The sequence below is a fragment of the Sus scrofa genome, chromosome 12 (genome assembly GCF_054392235.1).
Source record: "Sus scrofa isolate SSC_HxYL_T2T_F1_AM1 chromosome 12, Sscrofa_HxYL_maternal_Yorkshire_Landrace_v2.0, whole genome shotgun sequence".
Lineage (NCBI taxonomy): Eukaryota > Metazoa > Chordata > Mammalia > Artiodactyla > Suidae > Sus > Sus scrofa.
The window spans coordinates 11741948-11769630 of record NC_139394.1 but is presented as its reverse complement, the minus strand read 5'-3'; the positions used below and the strand labels follow the sequence as shown (position 1 = coordinate 11769630).

The window sequence follows — 27683 nt, the reverse complement described above, 5'->3', positions numbered from 1 at the left end:
AGTGCCAAGGGGAGATGTGGAGTCCTCCAGCTTTCCAGAAAGATTCAGAGCTTCACTTATGTTTGTTGGGGTACTCTGAGAAGTACTCTTGGCACTCTTGGGTGGATTTCGCGTCCATGAATTCAACAAAACTTTGATCAGAAAGGTCCAAGAAGTTCCTGCCGCCATGGTGCAGTGGGCTAAAGATCTGACTGCAGCCACGCTGGTCACTGCAGAGGTAGTGGTACAATCCCCAGCCCTTGCAGTGGGTTAAAGTACCTGGCATTGCCACACCTGAGGCACAGGTCGCAGCTTAGGCTCGGATTCAATCCCTGGCCCGGGAACTTGCATATGCTGCAGGTACGGCTATAAAAAATATTTTTTTTAACGAAAGTCTAAATTTAAGTAAATAAATAAATAAATTCCAATTATTCCAAAAGGCAAAATTTGAATTTGCCCAGCCAGTAAGTATTTACGTAGCATTTATATTGAATTAGGTATTATAAGTAATGTAGAGATGACAAAGTATGTGGGGAGATGTCTAAAGGCCATGTCATTTTATGTATGCCATGTTTGATTCTGATATAGGGCAGAGGTCCTGGAACCAACCCCTGCAGGTACCCACCCTCAACTGTGCTAAAAACATCTTTTGTTACCAAGCTAAGGGTTAACTTGCACTCAGAGGTGGGGGTGGCTTGTTGATAAATGCAGCTGTTAGGCTCCATCCGGGTTTCTTCCTGGCCTAGAGAGATGGCCTAGGGTGTGGTAACCATTCTTTGTGGAATTCTTTGTGTCTACGAAGAGGGTGATTTCAAACATTTTAGGACAGTAGGGTGAGGACCAGGCATCCATCAATTCTTGGTGAACAGTGCCATCTAGTGGTCCATGGTTTCCATTCCAAGCTGGTGGGTGGATCTTGAAAAACTGACTTTCCTGAGACCTGGAGAGTTGATCCTAAAGCCTTGGAAAAAGAGTCCCGGAGGCTCCCTATGGGTTATACCAAAACCTCTTCACTCTCTGTACATGGAAAACACAGAGACCTCATTCACCATCTCCTCTGCTGGAGGAGAAATTGGGAAGGAGTTTGCATGTACTCTGCTTTGACAAATTTTTATTCAGTGCCTATTGTGCACCTGCCATGGTTCTAGGTCCTGGGCATGCACCACAGGGATGAATTTTTTTTTTTTAAATCCATGCCCATGTGGCAGAAAGACCATCAAGAAAAAAATAAAGAGACTAGTTTAGACAGTAATGAGTGCTAAGAAGAAAATAAAGCTGTGAAAGGGCATCTGGAAGTGCCAAGGAGGGGATCGATTCCAAGGAGAGTAAGAAGGGAGATTCCTTCTTCCGGAGATTCCGGAGATTCCATTTGGACAAAGGCCTGAAGCAGAGGCAGCCCTAAAAATAAATAAATAGAGTAAAAGCTCCAGAAAGCCCAGGATTGTGTTCATTTGACATGGTTTCACAAGCTTTACCTAGATCTCTTTTTTTTTCCCAGGAACACCCACTCTCTTCTTGTGGGACTTGAGAAAGTTAAAAAAAAAAAAAAATCAGCTCCGATAAGCCTTCGAGGATGTTCCTGAAAGTCATAAACAAGTCAGGTGCAAGGTCAGCAGCGAACAGTGTTTTTCCCAAGGCCACCGCCCAGCTGCAAAATGCCTAACCGTGAGTGACTCACGCTCTCTTATTAATGCCTTCCCCAGACGTCAGGGCTCCCCCCACGTCTGAGTAAAGATTTCCGAGATCCCCGAGGATTAAAACCCCCTCCCGCTTCAGGACCACCTCTACCTCTGACTAGATTCCCTTCTCGCCTTAGAATCACTTACCGTGAACCCCAATCTGACAAAAAGCCGCTTCCCGCCGCCTCCGACGGAACAGTGCCTGGTTCACGTGGTGGGCACACTGCCTCGCTGCAGTGCGGTCATCAACTGGCACTGCCTGGGCGAAGCTAGTGGTCTTTGCGCATAACTGGTTTCAGCTCCCAGTGTTTTGTAGAATAAAGTTTGAGAAACACTGGATGAAACCATCACTTTCTACTCTGAAGTTCTTCAAGCCTCAAGCTGAGACATTGCACCCCACCTAAAATGTCTTGTGTACCTACTGAAAAACAGGGTAGGATCCACCAAGGGAGTGAGGGCTGTACCGTTGAATATTTTAAAAATAGGAAGTATTATTATTATTATTACTATTACTATTATTATTACTTTTGAAGGCTGCACCTACAGCATATGGGAGTTCCCAGGCCAGGGGTCAAATCCAAGCCGCATCTGTGACCTATACCGCAGCTTGCAGCAAAGCTGGATCCCTCACCCACTGAGTGAGGCCAGGGATTGCACTCACATCCTCATGGACACTACATCAGGTCCTTAACCGGCTGAGCCACAGTGGGAACTCGGAGTATTATTTTTACAGGTTGCCTTGTGTCTGGTCCCCCATGCTGCTAACATTTTTGGTTGACCATTTGTGCTGTGGATGCTCTTGGCTTGACTGGGGCTTCCTACCCACCCCTCCTGCACGGGGCAACACGGGGATGTCCAGAGAAGGACCAGATTGGTTCTAGGCAAACCATGTACACATCCTCAGCCCACCAGGGGAAGAGGGAGGGTGTAAGCAACAGTGATTCATGAAATCCAACCCACATCTTAGAGGGCTCATTGCAGCAGCAGAGGGGAGAATGGAGAGGAAGATGGGTAAGTGGAGGCAGAGATGAGGCAGGAGGCTGGCCCATCAGTCCCAGTGGGAGATGGTTTGACCTGAACTCCGGTGATGACCAGGGTGGGGGTGGAAGCAGACGTCACAGGTCCCAGTGGCTGGTTAGTTCCAGGAGTAAGGAAAGACCACTCAGCATGCAGAGTGGCTGTCACTCTAACTGGGGCTTCCTGGGGTCTCAGGGTCTTCCCAGTAGAAAGGAGCTTGTGTTCTTAGCAACGCAAATCTCACTAGTTCTTGCTTCTGCCCTCTGTAGGGTATTCTGCTTCCTTCAAAGCCTTGCTCAGTAATTACTAGAAGTCCCTGGAAATGCCTCCCCCATGCAGGGACCTGCCTGATGTGACAACAGCAATGTTTGGTTTTTCCTTTCCAATACTTTTTCTGCTTTTATGATCATTTTACCATCATTTATGATTTCTCCGCTCTTACGTTCATGGGGGGGGTGCATCCCATTGATTCACTTTTTAACTGAGAGGGACGTCACATTCAACGAACCCTTTTGTTTGTTTGCAGCACAATTTATTATCTGGCCCTAGAGTTTGAGTATTAATAGATATTGATGTAATGCCCCTGTGACCTCCTTTGAGACGGAGTAACCCCAAAAGAAAAAAACTTCGAAATGTGCCAGAGAGATAAATACCAAACTTTCTGATCTACAATTTGTCAACATAAAATACCAGCCATTTCTGGAATCATCTTAAGAAAACTCCAGCAACCACATGTTCACGGCTGGGTGTCTGGTGTTGATCTTTGGAACGTATCACATCACTTGGGCCCAAGGATTTTTTTTTTTTTTTTTCGTCATTTACCAACACATGCCTGCCTCCTTGGTGGCTGAAAGCCCTTGTTTCTGCAAGCAGACCCCAAGCATGCCAGCACTGGTGACCCAGAGAGGACCGTGTCCTTATGCTTTGGTGAACAGTCAAGGGTCGACAGCCGCTGGCAGCCGATGCTAGACAAGAGTGCAGTTTGGGTCGGGTGCGTATGCACCTGTCTCAGAGTGGGGAGGTCTCGTTGATCCTGAACATGGAATAATTCTTCTTTCTCCATGTCGCCATCATCCGGTCTTGCAAATTGCTTTGGCAGGACCATGTGGGTCACAGTGAATTGACGAAGCGTCGCTGTTCGCAGAGTCCTCCAGGGTTTTCCATTCCCCTCCCTCACTGTATGAGATCTGCCAGCCGCAGAGATCTGTGGACAAGATGTCTTGATAAAGCTGCACGTCGCCATCCTTTAACCGCTACACTCTGAACAGCGCTTGGCTAGCAGCTGGCTCTAAGGCCCTGTTTACGGGAGGAGACGGCCAGCATAATTGATCACGTCACTTTTGTTGGGTTGATCTGCAAATACACGTGGCAAGGAGCTGCTGTGGTGTCGGGGCAAGCAGGACAAAGCAGTCCTGTGACCCTGCCCGGACAGAGCGGGGTGGGGGCAGAGAGGGGGTCGGGGGTGCTGTTCCTGTCTCCCCTTGTGACCTCTGGCTAATTCTTGCTTCTTGCATTGATCTTCAAAACCCCAAAACGGCTCCCATTCCTGCAACTGCTGGCATCTGAGCAATCTGCTTCCTTTCTGTCTCTGTCAATATTGGTTGCCTCTGTTTTTTGTTTTTTTTTTTTAATTTCAGCTGTGTTTTTGTTCTTGCTTTGCACAAGTTTTTGGCATTCCACCTTATATTTCTTGAAAAGGTCCTTTTCCAATTCATCGGTCCTTAGGCCTGCAGTCTCCTCCGGCTTCTTCATGCCATCCCACTTTTAGGCCCTCCACACGGCTGGTGATCTTAATACTTGGGGAGCCTTTCTACAAACAAGAGGATACATTGTAACCAACAAAGGGGTTTTCCAGGTTTCCTTCTTCCAAATGCCACAAATGCCATCCTCTCCATTTCTACTGCGGATCTACTCTCCCATCCTGCCCCCAGACACGGAAAACAAACTTAGGGTCACCAAAGGGAAAAGGAGGGGAGAGGGATAAATTAGGAGTTTAGGATGGACAGATACAGACTACTATATATAAAATAGATAACCAGGCGTTCCTTTTGTGGCTCAGCTGGCTGAGAACCTGATGTAGGCGCTCCATCGTGGCTCAGTGGTTAACGAATCCGACTAGGAACCATGAGGTTGTGGGTTCGATCCCTGGCCTCGCTCACTGGGTTAAGGATCCAGTATTGCCGTGAGCTGTGGCATAGGTCGCAGACGCAGCTTGGACCCGCGTTGCTGTGACTGTGGTGTAGGCCTGCAGCTACAGCTCCAATTGGACCCCTAGCCTGGGAACCTCCATATGCTGCAGGTATGGCCCTAGAAAAGACAAAAAGACACACACACACACACACACACACACACACACAAAGAACCTGACGTAGTCTCTGTGAGGATATGGGTTTGATCCCTGGCCTCACTCGGTGGGTTAAGTATCCAGCGTTGCCCCACGCTGTGACATAGGTTGAAGATGTGGCTCAGATCTAGTGTGGCTGTGGCTGTGGCTTAGGTTTCAGCTGCAGCTCTGATTCAACTCTTAGCCTGGGAACTTTTATATGCTGCAGGTGCAGCTGTAAGAAGAAAAAAAAAAAGAAAAAAAAAAGATAACCATCAAGGACCTACTGAATAACACAGAGAACTATATTCAATATTTATTTATTTACTTTTTGTCTTTTTAGGGCCACACCCTCAACATATGGAACTTCCCAAGCTAGGGGTTAAATTGGAGTGGCAGCTGCCAGCCTACACCACAGCTCACAGCAATGCTGGATCGTTAAGCCACTAAGGGAGGCCAGGGATCAAACCCGCATCCTCATGGATACTCGTCAGATTCTTAACCCGCTGAGCCACAACAGGAACTCTAAGATAAATCCTCTTGGTGCACCATTAATCTCCAGATATGCTGGGACATGATCTTCAGATAAGCCAGGGGTATGATTTCATCCCAGCTTCTCTTCAGCCTGGGGATCTCCGCTCTGCAGGTTTCCTGTTAGGGTGACAAGTGGTGCCAGTCACACAGCTGATACAGGACAAACTGCTTTGTTTCCATTGACTGCAAAGATCGTGCATGACATCGAAGGGGGAATGTCTCAGAGGCAGTCGACACCTGAATCTTAGACATAGGGTAGATGATATGGGATAGAGGGAGAAAGAGAGAGAAAAAGAGAGAGGGAGAGAAACCAGGTCATTGACAAAGAGGTAGTAGCTGAAGCCATGAGAAGAGGTGGTGTGTAAGGGAAAACGTGTCCGTTGGTGAAGAACTGGAATGAAATGTCCTGGTTTGAGGCTTTGAGTATTCCTTTAATTTTAGTTCCACTATCAGGAGGAAGCTGGCTTGTGTGTTGAGCCGGCTGCGGCAGCTCTAAGCCACACATTGCTAATGAGTGAGAGCCTCTGTTATAAATGGAAATACGAACTGGAAACCACTCATTGGCTGAAACGAAGTACACCCGTTTATTTTGGTAGCTATTATCTACAGGATCGCCAGTTTCCTTATTGATTGCAAATTCACAGAGGGAATAGAAAGCTGGTGTATTTTCTAAAAACACGACTGAGAGTTTCCACAGCTGCGTATCTGAAGTGGTATGATTAGACTTTCCTTGGTTCTATGAGGTCAGAAACATCCTTTAGTGGGTTTCTAATTTCTTATGGAAGTTTGGTTCCATAGGTTATTTTAGGAGCCTTTAGGAAAGACGTCAAGTGGATGAGACATATTTTAAAATATTTAAAGTGGCCATCTCCTAGGTCCTCGGTTCTGGCCTTTCTGCTTTCTCCCCAAGGCCCTATTCCCACACTTGGGGGTGTAAGTCAGCCTCTATCTGCAGATGACCCTGGCCTGACCTCACTCTCTGGAATGCTCTGCCTGCCTTTGACTTTCACTCTGAGCACATCAACATGCACTGCCAATGGCATTCCTGATGGGATCTCTTTCTCCGAAATTCTTAAAAGAATCCTGCTTCGGCACTTCGCAGGGAATGGTGAGAGAGTTGTCTTTTACAGAGAGATGCATCCCATACCAAGGACAGGAATTATTTTGCACCATCGTATGCATTGACTATTTGCAAGGTAGGCTGTTCATTTCCATTCTTTTCTCCTGATCCGTGAACATAGTGTAGATTCTGAGGTCTTCTTGACCTGGGCGTATCATTTCCCATGAACACATAGCCCAATGCCTTACACCTCCAGGGTTCTTATCGCAGTAGCCTGTGTGTTTTCTTCAAAGCAGTTATCACAGCCTGAAATTAACTTGTTTGTTTGTTTGTTTACATGTTGCTGTCTATAGATCAGGGTCTTCTCCTAGCATCTAGAGCAATGCTTGATCACAAAGTAGGAGCTCATGAAATATTTGCAACCTGACTGACTTAAAGAATCAGTTATTTAAAAATCATACAGGAAGTTCCTGTTGTGGCTCTGCGGTTAGCAAACCCGACTGGCATCCGCATCCACGAGGACTCGGGTTTGATCCCTGGCCTTGCTCAATGGGTTAAGGATCCGGCGTGGCTACGAGCTGTGATGTAGGTTGCAGACTCGGCTTGGATCTGGCATGGCTCTGGCTGTGGCATAGGCCAGCGGCTACAGCTCCAACTCAACCCCTAGCCTGGGAACCTCCATATGTCGTGGGTGAGGCCCTAAAAAGACAAAAGGCAAAAAACAAACAAACAAAAAAACACATACATGAGTTCTCTTGTGGCACAGTGGGTTAAGGATCCAGTATTCTCACTGCAGCAGCTTGGGTTGCTGTTGTGGTACGTGTTTAATCCCTAGCCTGGGAACTATACTCTGGGTGCAGAAAAAAAAAAAAAATCATACAAAAATTAGCTTTTTGTTAACTTACTGTAGGTGCTGCTTTTTGTCTCTTAAACAGTGACATTGTCCAAATTTAATTGGTATAATGACCAAATGTCAACTAACTATATTAGTGGCTCTTGAACTTTTTGCATTTCCTTTGACACTCATAAAAATTATTGACCCCAAGGAGCTACTGTTTGTGTGAGTTATATCTATCATTATTTGGTGCTATAGAAATGAAAACTGAGAAGAGTTCAAAATATTTATTAACTTATTCATTAAAAATAATAAATTCATATGTTAATATTAATATCATTTTTTTTCTGTTTCTAAAATAAACAAAAAATAAGGAGGGACGTAGTTTCACACTTTAACAAATCTCTTTAATGTCTGGCTTAAGAGAGGACAGCTCAGCAGGTTAAGGATCTAGCCACTGCTGTGGCTCAGGACACTGCTTTGGTGTAGGTTCGTTTAGCTGGCCTGGGAACTTCTGCATGCCTTGGGCATGGCCAAAAAAAGAAAAGAAAAAGAAAAAGAAAAAAGACAGCTGGACTCTCATAACTGCTTCTGCATTGATATCACATATCACACAACCTCCTGACAACCCCACCATACACTTGGGAGGGAACAAGAGTGAAAAAGGCAAGTCATACCTCAATATTATTTTGAAAGTAGCTTTTCATTCACAGGTGCCTCAAGATATTCCTGAATAGCCCCAGGAACCCTTGAAGCACATTTTGAAAACAACATCAACAACAAAAACCCCAGTATTGATGGAGAGGAATCTTTCTCTTTGGCTGTGAACTACATCCTTCTCCTTTAAATACTGTATCTTCTTCTTCAACATCCTTCGCTGAGTCTTAAATTGTTTGTATTCCTCAAAAATGTATCGTTGCCAAAGGTGGCCAGGATGCAGAATGAGTGATGGATGATGGAAAAGCAAAGGTCAATGTTGATTGCATTCAGACCCATTTGCACACAAACAAAAACATCGATAATAAAAACACGTGCCTTTACGGGGGGCATGTAGGACCTGCTCCCTATTCTCCAAAGATTATCTCTACTCTTTAGGACATTTTCTGATAGGAGTTGTGAGCCTCACTTCATAGACAAAGAAAGGAAAGCTCAGAAAATGTAAACAATGTATCCAAGGCCACCAAGCTAATAAGTGACAGAGTAGTGACTCTTTTCCTCCCAAAACATGTACTTTTTACCATCAACTGCTAGATTATCAACACATGGGGAAAAAACCAGAAATAATGACAAGCTCACTGTCAATGAACCTCGTTTTGCATAAATGAATCAAACAATCTAAAAAATAGAGGGAGTCCTCTGATGGCCTAGCAGGTTGAGGCTCCTGTGTTCTCACCGCTGTGGCTCTGGTGGCGGCTGTGTGGCGTAGGTTCGATTCCTGGACCAGCAACTTCCACATACTGCTTTTGGGGCAAAAAGGGAAAAAACAAACAAACAAACGAGAGAACCTGAAATAAATGTTGCAACTCTCATTAAAATATCTACCTATAGATATAGATACATAGTTCTTTTTTCTTTCAATAATGTGCAACTAATAAGAGGTCAATAAGTCAATGCATTTTCTTTCTTTCTTTTTTTTGGGTCTTTTTGCCATTTCTAGGGCCCCTCCCTCGGCTTATGGAGGTTCCCAGGCTAGGGGTCTAATTGGAGCTGTAGCCGCTGGCCTACACCACAGCCACAGCAATGCAGGATCCGAGCCACATCTGCAACCTACACCACAGCTCATTTCAATGCTGGATCCTTAACCCACTGAGCGAGGCCAGGGATCGAACCTGCAACCTGATGGTTCCTGGTCGGATTTGTTAACCACTGCGCCACTACAGGAACTCTGCATTTTTTTTTTTTCTGATTTGAAAAGTAATACATCTACAGCAAAAGACTGAAAAACAACACAATATCCATCAAGAGAAGATAGGTTACATTAACAGGTACCTTGATATATGTGGTACTATGCAGTCGTTAAAAAAGAATGAGACACCTGTATTGATATGACATGGAACCATCTCTGAGAAATGTTGTAGGAAAAAAATACAGTAGCATAAGGTCTGTTTCTATTAAAAAGTAAATGTGTTAATGTGCATAGGTAACTGGTTTCCTTCTTTTTGGCTGCAGCCTGCAGCTGCTTGATGTAGGAGCTCAGTTCCCAGACCAGGGGTTGAACTCGGGCTCTGTGCCTCTGTTTTTCTCTCCCATATTCCCAAGATCTTCCCTGCTCTCTGCACTGAGGCACCCTGGGATGGGCCTGAGGGTTTTTGCAGCATAATCGAGCTTCCAAACCAGGGCCAGTTATATAATTTTCAGGACCATGTAGAAAATGGAAATGCTCTCCTTTGTTTGCAGAACAAGAAAAAATGCTGTTAAAGGCACTAAACTCTAAAGCTTTTTCCTTTAAAAATACTGTATTAGTTGTGAAATATAGTGGAGATAAGAAAGCCACATGAGTATCAATGTAACTTACAAATAGAAAAAAAAAAATACTATTCTGGTGTCATTTAAAATAACACACTAATTTGCTAATGTGAGATCTTGACTGATCACTAGGGCTTTCTGGCTCATCAAATGTTATTCTTTTAGCAGCTTCATTTTTTTGGTCCTTTTTTTTTTGGTCCTTTTTTTAGGGCTGCACCTGCGGCACACGGAGGTTCCCAAGCTAGGGGTCAAATTGGAGTTGTAGCCTCTGGCCACAGCCACAGCCATAGCCATGCCAGATCCTTACCCACTGAGCGAGGCCAGGGATCAAACTTGCATCCTCATAGATGCTAATCAGATTCGTTTCCACGGAACCACGACAGGAACTCCAGCAGCTTCATTTTTAATCGGTGTCGAGAGCAATGTCAGCCTACTCTTGGCAAATGTCAGCTTGTAAATGATTTTTAATTATGAGAAGGATTATTCTACAGATGCAAGTTTCAGTTTATTGTATGACCCCCGTAAGTTACAGGAGCCGTCAGATGAAACATTGAAGTTGTTGGTGTGCAAATTTACATTTAAATTCAGACCTACACAGAACTGATCAGCATTGAAAAGCTAGAACTATTGATCTAGCCATTGATCTATAAAATAAAATGTTTGTTTTATCAACTGGCCTATCTCTCTTAGACATACTTTGTTGATTTCTGGAAAGTGGAGGGATTTCCAGGTTGCTGCCTCTTCCCAAAGCCTTAGAGATGAGGAGACGTGGAGTGGGAGGGAGCTTCCTCTTTATTTGTAGGTTTTGCTATTATTTGGCTTTTTAAAAATTTTTATTTTTAAAAAATGTTGTTGGAGTATAGTTGGCTTACAATGTGGTATGAGTTTCAGGTGTACAGCAAAATGAATCGGTCATGCATATAAATATATCCATTCTTTTTTTCCCTATATAGGTAATTATAAACCTGGGCTATACAGTAAGTCCTTGTTAATCACCTGTTTCACACAGTCGTGTGTGTAAGTTATCCCCCTCCCCCCAATTCCTCCCTCCCAGCAGTGGGTTTTAAAGGTAAAACCTTTGAAACCTGTGAGTTTGTTTCTGTTTTATAAATAAGTCCTTTTGTATCATTTTTATTAGATTCCTAATACAAGCGATGTCATGTGATTTTTGTCTTTGTCTGACTTGCTTCACTCAGTACGATCATCTCTGGTTCCATCCATCTTGCTGCAAATAGCATTATTTCATTCTTTTTATGGCTAAATGATATTCCCTTGTAGATATGAACCACATCTTCCTTAACCTTTCCTCTGTCGATGGACATTGAGGTTGCTTCCATATCTTGGCTTTCTAAACATGGGCGTCTCTTAATTGTTCGACTAAAAAACTTGTTCACAAGAAAGGAAACACTTCAAGAAAGAAATGCATGGTGTCTTACAATCTCAGTACTCAGTTGCTCGTTGGTAATATTTTGATTTTGTCAGCCTTTCCAACACTTTTTTTTTTTTTGGCCCCATCCCTGGCACGTGGAAGTTCCCAGGCCAGGGATTGAAAACCCGCACAACAGTGACAATGCTGGGTCCTTAACCCACTGGGCCACCAGGGAACTCCTCCAACAGCTTTAATGGTTGTATTTTTATTGTCTTCCTTTTTGTATTAGACATAGCTCTCTATAGTTCGGCATCTTTCATGCAACTGCAAAATGGTAAGCGGAAAATTGCCAAATCTAGGGCATTAAGTCAGATCAACTCCACTTCTTCCTGGGGCAGGTTTTTGGAAAGCTAGGGAGTCAGCTGTCATTTTCGTGGTTGTTTATCGGAAGATGAGGTATGCTTGAATGAAGAGGATGCCGACAGAAGGCCGTTTCCTGCGTTGGACCCGCCGTGTGTGCCCAGGAGGAGTCACGGGCTGGCTGCCTTGGCCAGCAGGGCCCCAGGGGCTGCTTGATCCCCGGCTGCCTGATGTCAGGCATGGCGAGAAGGCTGGCAGCAGGCGGGCAGGGCCGCCTCCGGGGGTGTGATGAATGGTCAGCAGAACAGGCTGTCAGGCGGTGCCTCTCCCTGTAGCTTCTCATCAAGGCCTCCCTCACAATCAGCTTCTCAGATAAAGGCCAAAGAACACGGAGGTTCAAACTCAAAACACCTATTTCCTCTTTGCTTAAATAAGTAAACAAAACATTTAAAATAGCTTTAAAAATTATAAAATGCAGAATTCCCATCGTGGCTCAGCAGAAACAAATCTGACTAGCCTCCGTGAGGACACAGGTTCGATCCCTGGCCTCACTCTGGGTTAAGGATCCAGCGTCACCGTGAACTGTGGTGTAGGTCGAGGACACGGCTCAGATCTGGCGTTGCTGTGGCTGTGACATAGGCTGGCAGCTATAGCTCCAATTTGACCCCTAGCCTGAGGACCTCCATGTGCCGTGGGTGTGGCCCTAAAAAGAAAAAAAAGAAAACATTATAAAATGCAGATTGGATTTATTTCTATAAGGAAAGCATGGTTTCACACTCAAAAAGCAATGAAGACATCAAATGCAATTTTAACATATTAACGGATGAAGGGGGGAGCGTTAATTCTCTCAATAGCTCTCTTAGTGGATTGATCATCCAGAATAAAAATTCTCAGCCAGCTGGGAATAGAAGGGAACTTCCTTATCCCAATAAAAAGTGTCTATCAAAATCTTTCATCAAACCGCTTATTTGCTGTAGAAACATGGCAAGAATTTCCTAGGGGTCAGACCTGCATGCCCTGTGTCTCCACACGGCGGTTCAATAGATGAGTTGAATCTCCATCGGTGAGTAAAATTGTTCAAACCTTGTATTTTCTTGCTAATATTTTGGGTTGCTTGATCGGAAAAATACTAGAAGATAGTATATTGAGAAAAAGCTATTCCCTATGGCTACGCATTGTTGTCACGTTCTATTTTGCATTATCAGGTCCTGTCACCAAAAGGATTTCTGGATATCTAGTCTGTCATATTAGGGGAAATAGAGGTCTCAGGCTTTTTTTTTTTTTTTTTTTTTTCCCCTGCCTTTCTTTATTATAGGAGAGTTTTTTTGGGGGGGATAGATAATATATGCACGTAGTTCAAAATGGAAAGGTACTGAGAGGCATGTAAAAAAGTAAGCCTTTGCTCCTCCCTGGGCCGTGGTCGCCCAGCTTCTCTCCCTGGAGGCAATTATTCTCGCCAGTTTCCTGTGAATCCTTCTGGAGACTGTCTGTCTGTCTGTCTTTCTCCTTTCCTTCTTCTTTTTTAACATAGACATTACCTCGCAATACAGACCTTTCTTTGTTCTCTACCTAGCTTTTTTCCTTTTTTTTTTCTTTTGTGGCCACCCTGCAGCATATGGAATTCCCAGGCCAGGGATCAGATCAGAGCCTAGTTTTGAGCCTAGTTTCCACCTAAGCTACAGTTGCAGCAACGCTGAATCCTTAACCCACCGTGCTGGCCGGGGATCGAATCTGCCCCCCAGCACTCTCAAGACACTGCCAATCCCGTCGCACCACAGCGGGAATCCCTCTACCTTGTCTTTAGTCCTTTAGAGACATTCAGCGACAAATCTCACCAAATTAGAACATCTAGGGTTGGCTCATCTTTTGAATGGTTATTTTCCATTGTGAGAAAAAATATTATATATCTTTACATATTATGTAGATTCTTTGTTATATATATTATGTCATATACATTATTTAAATATTCTCTTAACAGCTGTTTGTAGTGTTTCTAGTTAATAATCTTTTTTTTTTTTTTTTTTTTTCTTTTAGGGCCGCACCTGCGGGATATGGAATTTCCTGGCTAGGGGTTGAATCAGAGCTACAGTTGCTGGCCTACACCACAGCCATAGCAATGCAGGATCCTTAACCCACTGAGCGAGGCCAGGGATGGGACCCACGTCCTCATGGATACCATTCAGATTCGTTTCTGCTGTACCACAACAGGAACTCCTCTAATTAATATTCTTGCGTCATGTCGGTTCTTATGTGTATCTGGAGAAAACATTTATATGATAGGAAAAGGGTATGAGCATTATAACTTTTTCTGGATGACTAGCCTGTTGTCTCAACATCTATTGGGTAGTTCATTTTCCCCCCATCTATTTGAAATGCCATCTTTATTATACATGAAATTTCTATATGTTTGAGTCTATGTTGGTATTTTCTGTTCTGAACCCCTGATGTGTGTGTGTGTGTGTGTGTGTGTGTGTGTGTGTGTGTGTGTGTGTGTGTGTGTTCCTGGGCCAAGCTTGATAATATAGTAACATCTGGAGGGGTAGGCCCTTGTCATTATTTTACAGACTATTCTTAATTTTTCCAGATGAGCCTTAGAATTAGTTTGTTTCCTTTTGCAAAACAAAATCAAAGCATAACTCAAAAATGTAACACTTTGGGTTTTTTATTAGTTAAATTTAGAAATTGGTTTGGGGTCATCCATACCGTTGTGATGTCCCAGAAGAAGGAGATCCCTTCCCATTCGTTCAAAGTTGCTTTGGGGTCCTTCGGGGTACTTTGGTACTTTTTTTGGCTGTGGCATACAGTGGCTTGATGTGGGATCTCAGTTCCCAGACCAAGGACTGAACCCAGGTCGTAGCAGCGAAAGCTCAGACTCCTAACCACTAGACCACCGAGGAACTCCCATCACGTCTCTTGTTAAGCTGATCTGCAGGTCCTTCAGCTCTTTGTCACACTGCCATCCAAGCCTGTGGTTTAGGTCAGGTCTTATGTCTCTCCTTACCCAGCATCTGCTCTTCCCCTTCCAGGTCTGGTTTTCAGGGCTCTTTTGGTTTGTGTTTTTTTTATCTGCCATGTTTGCCTCTGCCATGTGTTGGGTCTTGAGGTTTCCCTTTCCTTTTAGAGAACTTAGCCATGCATTAAAAACATTGTTATATGTGACCCCAAATTTCCAGGTGATGACAATCAGAAATTTTCCCTCTCTTTTTTTGTCTTTTTAGGGATGCACCCGCAGCATAAGGAGGTTCCCAGCCACAGCAATGCCAGATCCAAACCACACCTGCGACCTACACCACAGCTCATAGCAACGCGGGATCCTTAACTCACTGAGCAAGGCTAGGGATCAAACCTGCGTCCTCGTGGATGCTAGTCAGATTCATTCCTGCTGAGCTATGACAGGAACTCCAGAAATTTTTCTTTTTACTGTAGATTTCCACTTTGAGATTTAGTCAGCCATTCATTCATTCATTCATTCATTCATTTATTCATGTGCAATTACGTATGCACCTAATATGGGCTAGGCACTGGTGATACAAAGATGACTAGAATTGCAAAAACCAATGGCACCCCCCCACACACACTAATGGTTACTCTGTGAATTGATGGCTGGGCTAATTAGCTTGATTGTTTAATCATTACATCAAGTCTACTTATATCAAAGCATCATATTGTACACCTTAAAATATACAATCTTTAAATTTGTCGGAGTTCTAGTCGTGGCGCAGTGGTTAATGAATCCAACTAGGAACCATGAGGTTGCGGATTTGGTCCCTGGCCTTGCTCAGTGGGTTAAGGATCCGGCATTGCCATGAGCTGTGGTGTAGATTGCAGATGCGGCTCGGATCCCACATTGCTGTGGCTCTGGCTTAGGCCGGCAGCTACAGCTCCGATCAGACCTCTAGCCTGGGAACTTCTATATGCCATGGGAGCAGCCCTAGAAAAGGCAAAAAGACAAAAAAAAAAAAAATTGTCAATCATACCTCAATAAAGATGGGGGCAACAATGGAAGCTTGAGTTGACAAAGAAAACTTTTTGGATGGGGTGGAATTTAAGCTGAGCCTTGAAGATTAAGGGAAAGGAGAAAGTGTATTGAGGGCTCCATCTGTGTGCTCTTCTAGGTGCTGAGGTTCAAAATGCGAGAAAAACTAGACCATTAAGGAGTTTCTAGTTGAGTGAAGAGAGCCAGAGACACACAAGCAAATGGGTCATGGCAGTGGGGCAAGAGCTGTGTGCTCCAGTGCGTGGGCCTAGACTGGCAAAGAAGATGCCTAAAAGGAGCTGTTAGAGTTGAATTTCGAAGAAGGAGTGCCCAGTCACAGGATGCAGCCTTAAGCAAAGAGACTAACAGTTTTGACTGCAGACAATTGAAAATTTACGTATGAAAATAACAACGGCTGCTATTTCTTCAACATTTACTACGTGCCAGCTGTTGTTGGTTTTGCGAGGTCCCCTTTTATCAGATTGAGGAACCTCTCCTTGGGTCAGTTTTGGAGGCTCCCCGTCCTAGCAGGAAAGGGCTGATCATCAGAACCACATCCTCCACCACGTTGCAGCAAAGTCATTAGCAGTCTAGTTTGTACGAGATACCTGGCATATATTAAGACGTCTTAGATGTATCTGTTTTAACAAGGACTCAAAGACCAGCCTTGAACTTTTATGATTTACTGGATTCAAAGGCAGACAAATGGGCTGCCTTTCTGCTAAGTAGATTATTTGACCCACCACCTCATCTTGGAGAAATCCTGAAAAGAGCAGTAACTTGGCTGCAAGAGCCAAAGGTAAGCTTCGCAGAGATGAAGAGTGGGAGTCCATGATTGACTTTATTTATTTCCACAGAGATTTGAATGTCGGTGACCTCTTGGACCAGCCACTGTCCTTGTCTGTGCAAGGATATGATCGTAGACCTCGGAGTTACTGCATGTCCTTGGGTCAGGTTGTATCAGTCCAGCAGTAGGTTTGCTTTGGGAAAGAGGGAGTGCAAAGCCAAAAGGAAAAGACATCTGCCACATCTAGTGAGTTAAGCCTTCTAAAAATATTTCTCTTTTGGTGACCATTTGTTCTTTTGACCCTTTGATCTTTTACTCTGGAAATACAACCTGTGCTTTTTCGTTTTTGTTTATTTATTTTTCGATGCCATGGACCTGTGCTGCAGCTGTGGCAACGTCAGCGCCTTTAACCCATTGCAAGGGGCCAGGCTTCAAACCCATACCTCTGCAGTGACCTGAGCCACAGCAGTCAGATTCTGAACCCACCGTGCCACCGCGGGTACTCCAAATATGACCTTTAAAACACTTCTTCTTCCCTCTCTGTGTTTGTAAAATGGTGATCAAGCCTGAACCATGGATGTAGAGACTTCGTTTCTGCATCCACAGCTTTTGGAGATGAGATGTTGTGGAGAATTGAGGAGGGGGCCTTCGGATTCTTCTCGAAAAGCCTGAAAAATTTCATTTACAAAAATTATGTTCATTCCATGCGATATCACTTATATGAGGAATCTGAAAAGAAAATGATACAAATGAATTTATTTACAAAACAGAAACAGATTTACAGACTTTGAAAGCAAACTTATGGTTACCAAAGGGGGAAGGTGGGGGTGAGGGGTAATTTAGGAGCCGGGAATTAGCATATATACACCACTGCATATAACAGAGAATCACCTAAGACCGATTGTATAGACAGGGAACTCTACTCAATATTCTGTAATGACCTCTAGGGGAAGAGAATCTGAAACAGAATGGGTATAGGTATAATTGAATCAGCTTGTTGTACATCTGAAACTAACCCAACATTGTAAATCAATTATACTCCAATATAAAAAATTTTTTTTAATTATGTTCATTCCATTGATTCTTAAGAAACATCTTTTTTTTTTTAAAAAAAAAGATTATTTATTTGTTTTGGCTGTGCCCTGGGTATGTGGAAGTTCCTGGGCCAGGGATCAAACCTGTGTCATAGCAGCGACCCAAGCTGCTGCAATGACATTGGATCCTTAACCCACTGCACCACAAGGGAACTCCCTCAAGCATTCTTGAAGTTCAGTGATCAAGTCCTACATGTTTGGTGATTCAGTGAACTGTTGATTGATCCAAATAATAATAAAAAAAAGATTCTCTTATTAACCTGCCAACTTTGCAATCAATTTCACACTCGTCAGACTGATGTTGGCGCTAGGCAGAGGAGGCCTCATGAGGTTTTTAAACGTTTGCATGATTACGGAGTTTTGAAAGGTTAGAAGACTTTCAGGGGACTGTCCCAGGACACTCATTGGACTGGAGTCTGCTGGGGTGTCACGAGGCACAAACTCTTGATTTTAAAGAGGTTCTTCTTCTTTCTCTCTCTTCCTCTTCTTTTTCTCTCCTCTCCCCTCCTCCCCCCTTTCCTCCTTCTCTTCCTTTTCTTTCTTCTTCCAAATAAGCCTCCCCCTCCCATTCATATTCTAAGAATAAATCGTGCTTTGTGTGGATTGTGACAACCTGGTATGGCTATGCCCTTGCTCCAGAATCACACTTGACCTTGAAATTTGGTCCTGAGGCAGGAGATAGATGGGCTCCACAAGAGACAACTGCAACTAGCCTCGTATTTACCCTTCCCGAGGCAGGAAGTGGGTGGTTCACAACCAGCCACCTATCTCTACCACGAGAGAGAAATAACAGCAGGCAGGAGGCTAACAACTGGCACTTGACTTCTGTGACCTTGTTAGACAAGGGTGATGACAGGATCAGAAGAGGGGCTGAGCCCTGCGTGGGTGGAACAAAGAGGTCACGGACTCCCCAGCCTCAGGATCAGGGAGACCCCCAACTACACACTGGCAGAAAGACCCTTCTGGGTCAAAAGGGGAGGGGTGCCCAGCCAAAATAAGTCTGCATAACCTTCCCACCATGCTCTGCTTGGGAATCTGTCTTGCCCAAAAGATGCACTCGCAGATCAGGGGAGGGCCCTGGATCCAGTCAGCTGTGAAAGATAAAACAAGTTAATTGGCCAAAGGAAGACAAAGACCCCGAAGAACTGTCCTATGGAAGTAATTTAAATCACCTCTCTGGTGTGCTGCTCATTCAGGGGGACGCCTGCACCCTCATGTCTCCTTTGGGCATGTGTGACTGCTTTCTTTCTGCCTTAGATAAATAGACAAATATTCTATTTCTGTGCTCTCCCACGGGTTGTGTTGTGTTTCTAACCATAAACTTTATACCTGTTCTTACAGCCTTTGCCTCCTTGAAACATCTTGCTTTCAACTGGGGCAAGAATCAGGGCAGTTCTACTTCTAGCCTCTTGCTGTCTGGTGGCTAGGATGCCTGGTTTTCACCCAGGCTGCGCAGGTTCAATTCCTCGGCAGAGAATTAGGATCTCGTTTCAAGCCATTACCCACTGCTGCCTCTCTGAAATCGGTCCCATGGTCGACCGGCTCTGTCGCTTTGCAGAAGTCACTCATCCAGTACACCTCAGTTACCCAAGTGTTAAGGGGTGTACAGATGCTGGTTACCCCCCAGAGCCGATGCTGTGTGTACTTCACCAAGCAGTCTTGTTCACACCTATGTGTCAGGCACATAGTGAGAGCTCTAAATCGTGCTCTATCAATAAAAATCCCCAACTATAGATAGCTAAAACTACCTATAATTCGACTGCTGGGAGATAAATTTTACTCACCTCCAGGTAGACTTTTCTAATCTAGAGTTTTCAAATAAAGGTCAACCGGATGAGTTAATGGATATTTATTTAGCCAGACATCCTGCTACGTAGTGTGAGGCGTGTATGACTTTCTCCTGGGCTAATCATCTTTCTAGTATGCGTTCATCATGGACTCGTTCAAAGATATTTTTAGCACTTTTTTAAGAACGGTCCTAGATACCGTTCTTAGTATTGGAAGCACGACAGGGATCAAAACAAAAAATGGTGCTCTCGTGAAACTTACATTGGTGTGTATATGTGTGTGTGTGTGAGAGAGAGAGACTAAACAAGCTAGCAAAATATATGTAATATGTCCTATAAATGTGGAGGAAATGTGAGTATGGTGGGGTTAGTATTGGAAGTGGATGGAAGATCGCATTGGGAATTAGACCGTCAGTGGCCTTTGAGCACAGACCTGAAGCAGGTGGAGCCTGAGCTCTGAGGCTGTTGGGAGGAAATGAGTATTGTTTCATGGAAGAGCCAGCCCTGGGGTGGAGGTGGGTTGGCCTTGTTTGAACAGCAGCAAGGATGGCATTCTGGCTGGAGGATGTGTGAGCAGGTCAGAAGAAGGTGTGAGAGCAGAGGTGGACAGAGATCAGGGCGGAGGGGTGTGCAGGCCGTTTTGAATCTTCTCTGCCATTTTCAGCCTCGTTGGCCTGTGTTCTGCTTTGACCGATGAAATGCAGGAGGAACTGATGTGCGTCCTTTTCCTTTGCAGCAGCTTTACGCGCTAACGTTTCTTGGAGTTCCCTGGTGGCCCAGTGGGATAAGATGCTGGTGTTGTCACTGCTGTGTTTCTGGCTACAGCGGTGGTGCCAGTTGGATCCCCGGCTGGGTGCCCCCCCACCACAACCCAAAGCGCCTGCCTTTCTTTCTTCCTCTGCCACAATGAGGCCACTTTGAAAACCTGAGGTCTGGTGAGAAGATGATAGGGAACCAAATCGCAGGCCACCTGCTGGGTTTCGAGTGTGCATGAGAAACTTTCAAATGGCTCTTTTTCCATCCTGTTTCTGGATTGCAGCTTGTCTTGTGCAGCATTTGAGGCACACTTTATGTAATATTTTTAGAAGTTAAGTTGGCCATAGCAAAAAACCGAGTGGGGAGAAGCCCCTGGAATAGCTGACCTCTCTCGTCCCCACTCGCCTGCTTTTCTGCAGCCAAGCCTTGGAGAGATCAAGCCTCCATTACAGCGACTGCTGCCCAGTTTGTCTCCCTGCCAGGCTATTCCCTGAACAGATGCCAAAGTAATGTTTCAACATGCAAATTTAATAATGTATCTTCCCTATGTAAAGTCCTTCTGTGGAAAAGTACAAAAGTGTGTAGAGAATCTCAAAGACTGAGCATCAGAACGATGGAAAGGAAATTCTTCATGATGCTCTGTGATTGCTTCTGGCTAGTGGGATTGTGGGCGATTTCCAATTTCCTTTTTTTTTTTGGTATTCTTCCATGTTAAGAATGTTTAGGAAGTTCCCGTTGTGGCTCAGTGTTGGTTAAGAACTCAACTAGTATCCATGAGGACACACGTTTGATCTCTGCCCTCGCTCAGTGGGTTAAGGATCCAGTGTTGCTCTGAGCTGTGGTGTAGGTTGCAGATGAGGCTCAGATCCTGTGGCTGTGGCTGTGGCCAGCAGCTATAGCTCTAATTCGACCCCTAGCCTGGGAACCTCCATATGCTGCAAGTGCGGCCAGAAAAAACAACAACAACAAAACAACAACAACAAAAAAAAGGTACAAAAATCACATAGTTCAAAAAAGGGGGAAAAAAAAATGTGCCCATTACTGGCTCCTTATTCCTGGTTGTGGCAGAATAAGACGGTCCAGGAGGGAGCTCTGATGCCCTCTCCATTGAGAGCTGGCATTCAACCCCTTCCCTTTGGACATGGGCTGGTTGAAGTCAAGAGAATGTGGCAGGAGTGATGTTCTGGGGTTTCCAGCATAATTTGTTAAAAAGCTATACAGAGAGTTCCCTGGTGGCTCAGCAGGTTAAGGATCCCGTGTTGTCACTGTGCTGCTGTAGTGAGGATTTGATACCTGGCCGGGGAACGACCACATTCTTCGGGTGAGGCCAAAGAAAAAAAAAAAAAGGCAATGCAGATGTTGCCTGGCGCTCTCGGGATACTCTCTCGAGGAGCTCCGGGCCATCATGGAGGAAGTCTGGCATCTTGAGATGTCCATGCTGTGAGCATCCCCGGCTCCCCACGGCTGAGGACCTTAAGACCAGCCCATCCTCCAGCTGAAGGCCACCCGGCCACCTCATTGGAGACCCCACGGAGCCAAAGAATCATCCAGCTGAGTTCTGCCAAAACTCCTGATCCACAAAATCATGATCTATAAGACAGTGACTGTTGTCGAAAGTGTTGGGTTAATTTGTTGGGTGGCAATAGATACTTGGAATTCCAGGGGACAAAGAAAGCCTGGTCAGCAGGGCCGAGGTCCTCCCAGATCTGGCCCCCACCTACCTCTCCCCCTGTCTCTCCGCTTCTCCTCCTCCTGTGCTCTTTGGTAATCTCAGACTTCTTATGGGCTCTTTTTTCTTTTCTTTCTTTCTTTTTTTTTTTGATCTAACACCAGAAAATTGGGTTTATTTTATTTTATTTTTTTGCTTTCTAGGGCTGTACCCGGGGTATAAGGAGGTTATAAACCCAGGTTATATATCCAGGCATGTAATTTCAAAGCTGGTTGGTAGAAAAATACAGAAGAGCAAGGGAATGCTGGGGTAGGAACTTCGGCAACATCAAGGGGGTTGGAGGATAAGGAGGATCTGTAAGAACCTGGGCCAGGAGACCAGCTGCAAAGCCAAACTGCCAAACTCAGGCGGAGGGGATGTCATAGAGGCGGGAGACGGAGAAAGGAGAGGGATCGGTAGATAAGACCGATGCAGCAAGAAGGCATGAGACGACGTTCAGAGATGGGGTAGCAATTTCTATCCTGGGATCCCAGTCTCAGAGCAAGCAGGGCTGGGAGAGCAAGCCAGGATTCAATCCAGAAGGGCAGCCTTAGGACCTGCTCATTAAGGCTCACCAACCACCATTATTACGATGATAGACTGTTTATCTCAAAGTGGATTAACTTTGAGATAGGATGCTCAGTGTGGGAGCTGAAAAATTTTTCATGCTTTTTTTTTTTTTTTTTTTTTTTTTTTTTTTTCCAGTGTGTTGGTCCTCGGCAGTTGAGACGGCCACTGCACTAGAGTGAGGAGTTGTTAAGTGATGGCTGCTCATCAGAGCTCCCTGCTGTGGGCTGCCACCTTCAGGCATGGGAGGATCAGGGTTGATGGCAGTGCAGCCGGCCAGCCTGGACTCTCCACACAGCTGGGACTTTTGACTTTGACTGGGTAACCATAGTTACCCTCCAGTGGTTTCCTTTCTTGCTTGACATGAAGACTGCACATTAACGAACAGGTCATTTCCTCATTAGCCAAACAGGAGCCTACAGAGTTCCCTGCTGTTAGGTTCCAGGAAAGGATAAGGGGCTTAGGTCAACCAGGGTTCTTTTATGTAGGCAAAGAAGCAAACCCCAGATAACATAAGCAGAAAAGGAATTTATTGAATGCACATGGGGTAATTCATAGGACTTCTGGGAAGGCATGAGGACCAGGCTCCAGGAATGTGCCAGTTGGGGCAACATTCAAAATCGCAGTGAGGAAGTGGTTGGGGAGGAACTCCATGTAGGATTCACGCCACTCAATGTGAGTAGAAGAGCAATTAATAGGAACAATGAACAGACTCACAGATTTTGAAAAAATTGTGGTTGCCAAAGGGGACAGGTGGGGGGAGTGGACTGGGGGTTGGGATGGAAATGTTCTAAAATTAGGCTGGATGATGGTTGTATATATAAATATAATAAAATTCATTGAATTATTTTTTAAAAACTCCAAAAAAAAGAGAGAAAGAAACAATGTGACCTTGACATTCTGTGTATTTTCCCCATGCCTTTGGTACCAGTTTCAAATGAATTTTAGGCTGCACGTAAGCTTCATCATATTTATTCTCTAATCTCTGGCTGGCTGGTCATGCACATACGTTCCTGAGGAGAAACAGCTCTGGGCATCACGTCCCTCTGGATGGCAGGTCAGAGTGTCAGCTTGGTTCCCAAGGTCCTGCCTCTGCTGGAATTGCCCTGACTCTTCATTTCTTATTCCATCTCTTTGCAGCATCTGCCTCCTCCTCAGGACACCGGCTCCTCCCTTGGCTTCCGCGACCCTCATTCTCCCTTGGTTTGCTCCCCGCTTTCTCACACCCTCTCTGGGTTCCCTTCTTCCCTTTATCCTCCTGCTTTCGGCCCCTCCTCATGCTGTCTTTCTTCGCTTTTCTTCTCTCTCTGCCAGGAGGGATTTCATGCACTCCCATGGCTTTGTCATTAATAAGCTGATGACTTCAAAGCCCTGAGCTCTCTCTTGAACTTCTAACCAGCAAGCGACTGACAGCCTCTCGTGGATGACTCACGGCCCCATATTCCAGACTTAACCAGCACCATCCCATCCACCCTCGCTGCTCCTCCCCTGCTCTCTGACTCAGTGAAAGGCAGGCAGCAGCACTGATTCATTGTCTGAGACAGGAGCCTAGCTGTCATCCTTGAGTCTCCCCTCCTCCTTACCCTCCACGTCAATCCCTGGGTTCTTTCTCTCCTACGTCTTTAATATCTGTGGAGTGTGTCCACCTCTACTCACTTGCATCACAGCTTTATTAGTTTAAGCCATCACCACCCCTCACCTGCAGTATTTGTAGCACCAAGCTACAAATAATGTTTACAATTTCGAAATTATTGAAATAAATCATGGGGTTCCCCTTGTGGCTCAGTGAGTTAAGAATCCAACTAGTATCCACGAGCATGCAGGTTCGATTCCTGGCCTTGCTCAGTGGGTGAAGGACCCGGCGTTGCCTCAAGCTGCAGCACGGCTGTGGTGTAGGCTGGCAGCTACAGCTCCAAGTTGACCCCTAGCCTGGGAACTTCCATATGCCATGGATGTGGCCCTAAAAGAAAATACATGAATGAAAATAAAATAAAATGATTGAAAGAAATCACAAGAATGTGGCACGTGAAAACGGTATGAACTTTATTCAAAATATACCTTTGTATATATGACTTAATATATAACTGTTAAAACTCAACTGCAAAAAACAAACCCAATTCAAAAAATGGACAAAAGATCTTAATGGACGCCTCGTCGAAGAAAATATACAGACGGCAAAAATGATGCTCAAAATCATACGCTATTAGGGAATTGCACATTAAAACAGCAATGCGATACCACCACATCCTATGAAAATGTCTAAAATTCAAAACACTGACAACACCAAATGCTGATGAGGATGTGGAGCAACAGGAAGTGTCATTTATTGCTGATGGGAATGCGAAATGATGGAGCCACTTTAGAAGACAGACTGGAGGTTTCTTATAAAAGTAACTGTACTCTGACTATATGATCAAACAGTCATACTCCTTAGTATTAACCCAAATGAGCTGAAAACGTGTTGCTTATCATCACTATTTTTTTTTTTTTTCTTTTTAGGGCTGCACCTGTCGCATATGGAAGTTCCCAGGCGAGGGGTGGAATTGGAGCTGCAGCTGCCAGCCTACGCCACAGCCACTGCAATGCCAGGTCCAAGCGACATCTGTGACCTACACCATAGCTTGAAGCAATGCCAGATCTTTGACACACTGAGCAAGGCCAGGGATCAAACCTGCATTCTCACAGACACTATGTTGGGTTCTTAACCTGCTGAGCCACAATGGGAACTCCTCATTACTATTTTTTAAAGGCCTAAATCTGTGACCTACTGACAGAGGATTAACATGAGTTAAAACTCACAAAGGCATAGGAAATCCATATCTAGGGTAATTTGGAAGAGATTCATGCAAATTTCTGGGCTTGACTTGTTTCGTGCTTGTGACGATTGCTTTTATGTGTTAGCTTGGCTACTTTTTGGTCAATCACTAGTTTGGACATTGTTGAGAAGGTATTTTTTAGACCTGATTAACCCTTTAAACCAGTAGCCTGTGAGTAAAGCAGTATTAGCTTTTATAATGGTGGGTGGGCCTTACCCAATCAGTTGAAGGATTTAAGAGAAAAGCTTGAGGTTCCCTAAGGAAGGACTTCAGCTTGCAGACTGTCTTCAGACTCAAGGCTGCAACATTAACTCTTCCTTGGGTTTCTAGCCTGCTGGCAGGCCCTGCAGATTTCGGACTTGTGAGTAGCCATAGCTGTGTGAGCTAGTTTCTTCTTCAAATTTCCCCTCCCCCTCTATATCTATGTATATATACACGTATCTCTCATATTGGCCTTGCATCCCTGCAGAAGCTGATGACTAGTCTAACTCTGTCTCTCTTCATTGAACATTGTGGATTTAAATATGCTATTTTGTATGAAGATATTTTTACTTGGAAACCTTTACTATGATACCCAAAATTGCCACTCTTCTAATTTTGTGGTTAATATTTTAAATTAACACTTAAAATAAAACCCATCCATTTGCCAGTGAGAAAAGTAAAAAGATTTCTGCTATTGGGATGCTTGCTGGCATAAGGTATTCTTTAAAACCACAATCTTGGGTTCCACAGGAAGCATGTACACTCAGCACAAATAAGTGATGATGGTCTGAAAAATTCTCCGTGGAATCCTGAAATAAGTGGGTCTCTCCTTAGCCAATGGAAACTTTAAACATAAGCAATACTAAAAAATAGGCTGCCAAAAAATTCCTTCCTTTTCCACTGGCTTTCTTAGTCCTCTCTCTGCTTACTAACTGCAAAACTGATGTTATTTTGCTTTTACAATTGTTTGCTAAGGTTTCACAAACATTGTAACAGCAATTAAGGAATTCACTTTTAAAGAGAAAGATGGACTTACACCTCCACTAACTCTAGAAACTGAGACACTCATTCTGTTGAGCTTTGCAAGGACACAAACCACAAAGAAAAAAAAATGGCTGACAGACCCTGGAATCCAGGGCAGAAGGCAAAACCACACAGAAACTAGAGTGGAACAGCTGTCATTTCTGAAAGGAAATTTTACAAGTTGTTATTCTCCCAGCGGCACTGAAAGAGCCTTTGCGCCCTTTGGAAGCCACTGAGGCTGTTGGGCTTTGCAGAACAGCTGTTTCAGGAACTCTCCCAAGGCTCAGCTTTCTACTGCCCATTTCCCTTTTCGTCTTTCAAAGCCATAGCATATGTGGATTTGGCAGCTAGAACAAGGTTGAGCACGACTGACACAGGAAACGGCCTGGCCCGTGGCTGGAGTGGCGCCTGAATGCAGCTGAATGGGGACACACACCCAGGCTTCAGCACGGAACCAGCTGTCACTCAAAGCTTGGGGCTCCATGTCACCAGCTTGCTGGTTTCCTCATTCCAAGTGTCTTGCCTGTGTCAGGACTGACAATGCGACCCAGTACAATTCAGTCTTAACCTGGTAGTGTGGTTAACTCCTTAGGAAGGGGAGGATACGTTGAAAGCAAACTAACATTTATCTCTTGTGTTGCACCCTGTGCTGGGCACTTGATTCACATACACGCTGCAAAGGAGAGTGATTAAGTTCACTGCCTGGGTAGGAGCCACACTGGGCACTTAGCTGCTCCATGACTCATTTTCCTTCGGTAACAGTAACAGTTAACAACAGTAAATAATACCGATGCGAGAGCTATTGTGAAGATTAATTATTGTGCGTGAAGCACCTAAAACAGTGCTAGGAATAAAGTGCTAGAGACGTGTGTGCTGGTATTATCTTTACCAGCTAATTTTAGCACAGCCCTCCCTATCCTTTAGGGTGAGGAAACTGAGGCTCATGGAGATTAAGTCAATTACCGGAGATGGCAGATCCTGAAACCAAACTCAGATTTATCTGACGGCGGTGTTTTCTTCGCAGAACACGACCAGGCCTGCTCAAAGCTATCGAATTCCCTCCCTCTCCTGCTTGCTAGCTTAGGGTTCAGTTTATAAGCCCTTCTTTGTACTGACAAGGGTGAAATCCTATATGACTCGGTTCTGTCTTTAATCCCCCATTCAACCCATTCCTGGGTGAAAGATAGTCCGCATGAGGGGTGTGGGTGGGAGAAAAACTTCCCTCCTACCTTCCTCTCTTACCGCCTAATCTGGCCCTTCCGATGTTGCCTGTGCTTCTTTTGACTTTCAGAAAGCAGGGGATAACCACAACTAAATAAAAGAGATACTCTGCTAAGCAGGAGCCCTGTCATGCTGGTAGCTGGAGGGAAGAAGTCGGCCTGCTAAGACTGTGATGTCGAACAGAAATACTGATATGAGCCACATAGGTAATTAAAATTTTCCTAATAGCTACGTTAAAAATGTTAAAAAAGGCGAAATTAACTCTAAAATATTTCATAATAATGTATCCAAAATTATTATGATTTTGACCTGGAATCAGTATACAAATTATTAATGAGATATTT

General features: G+C 44.6%; 1 long non-coding RNA gene and 1 pseudogene across 3 annotated transcripts in view; one reads left to right on the top strand and one right to left on the bottom strand.

Annotated features, from left to right (window-relative positions):
• LOC106507955 (uncharacterized) overlaps positions 1-27545 on the top strand; it is a 33096-nt gene extending 5551 nt beyond the window's left edge. The window contains exons 2-4 of one of the 3 annotated variants that reach the window (XR_014820891.1): positions 1478-1644; positions 16456-16631; positions 16772-17743. This is a non-coding gene — a long non-coding RNA (uncharacterized LOC106507955). Of the gene's footprint in view, positions 1-1477; positions 1645-8140; positions 10571-16455; positions 16632-16771; positions 17744-27409 lie in introns of those variants that run through there. The other 2 variants (XR_014820889.1, XR_014820890.1) reach the window with 2 other exon arrangements.
• Positions 3490-6575, bottom strand: LOC100522461 (AMSH-like protease pseudogene; annotated as a pseudogene).
• Positions 27546-27683: the final 138 nt, after the last annotated feature.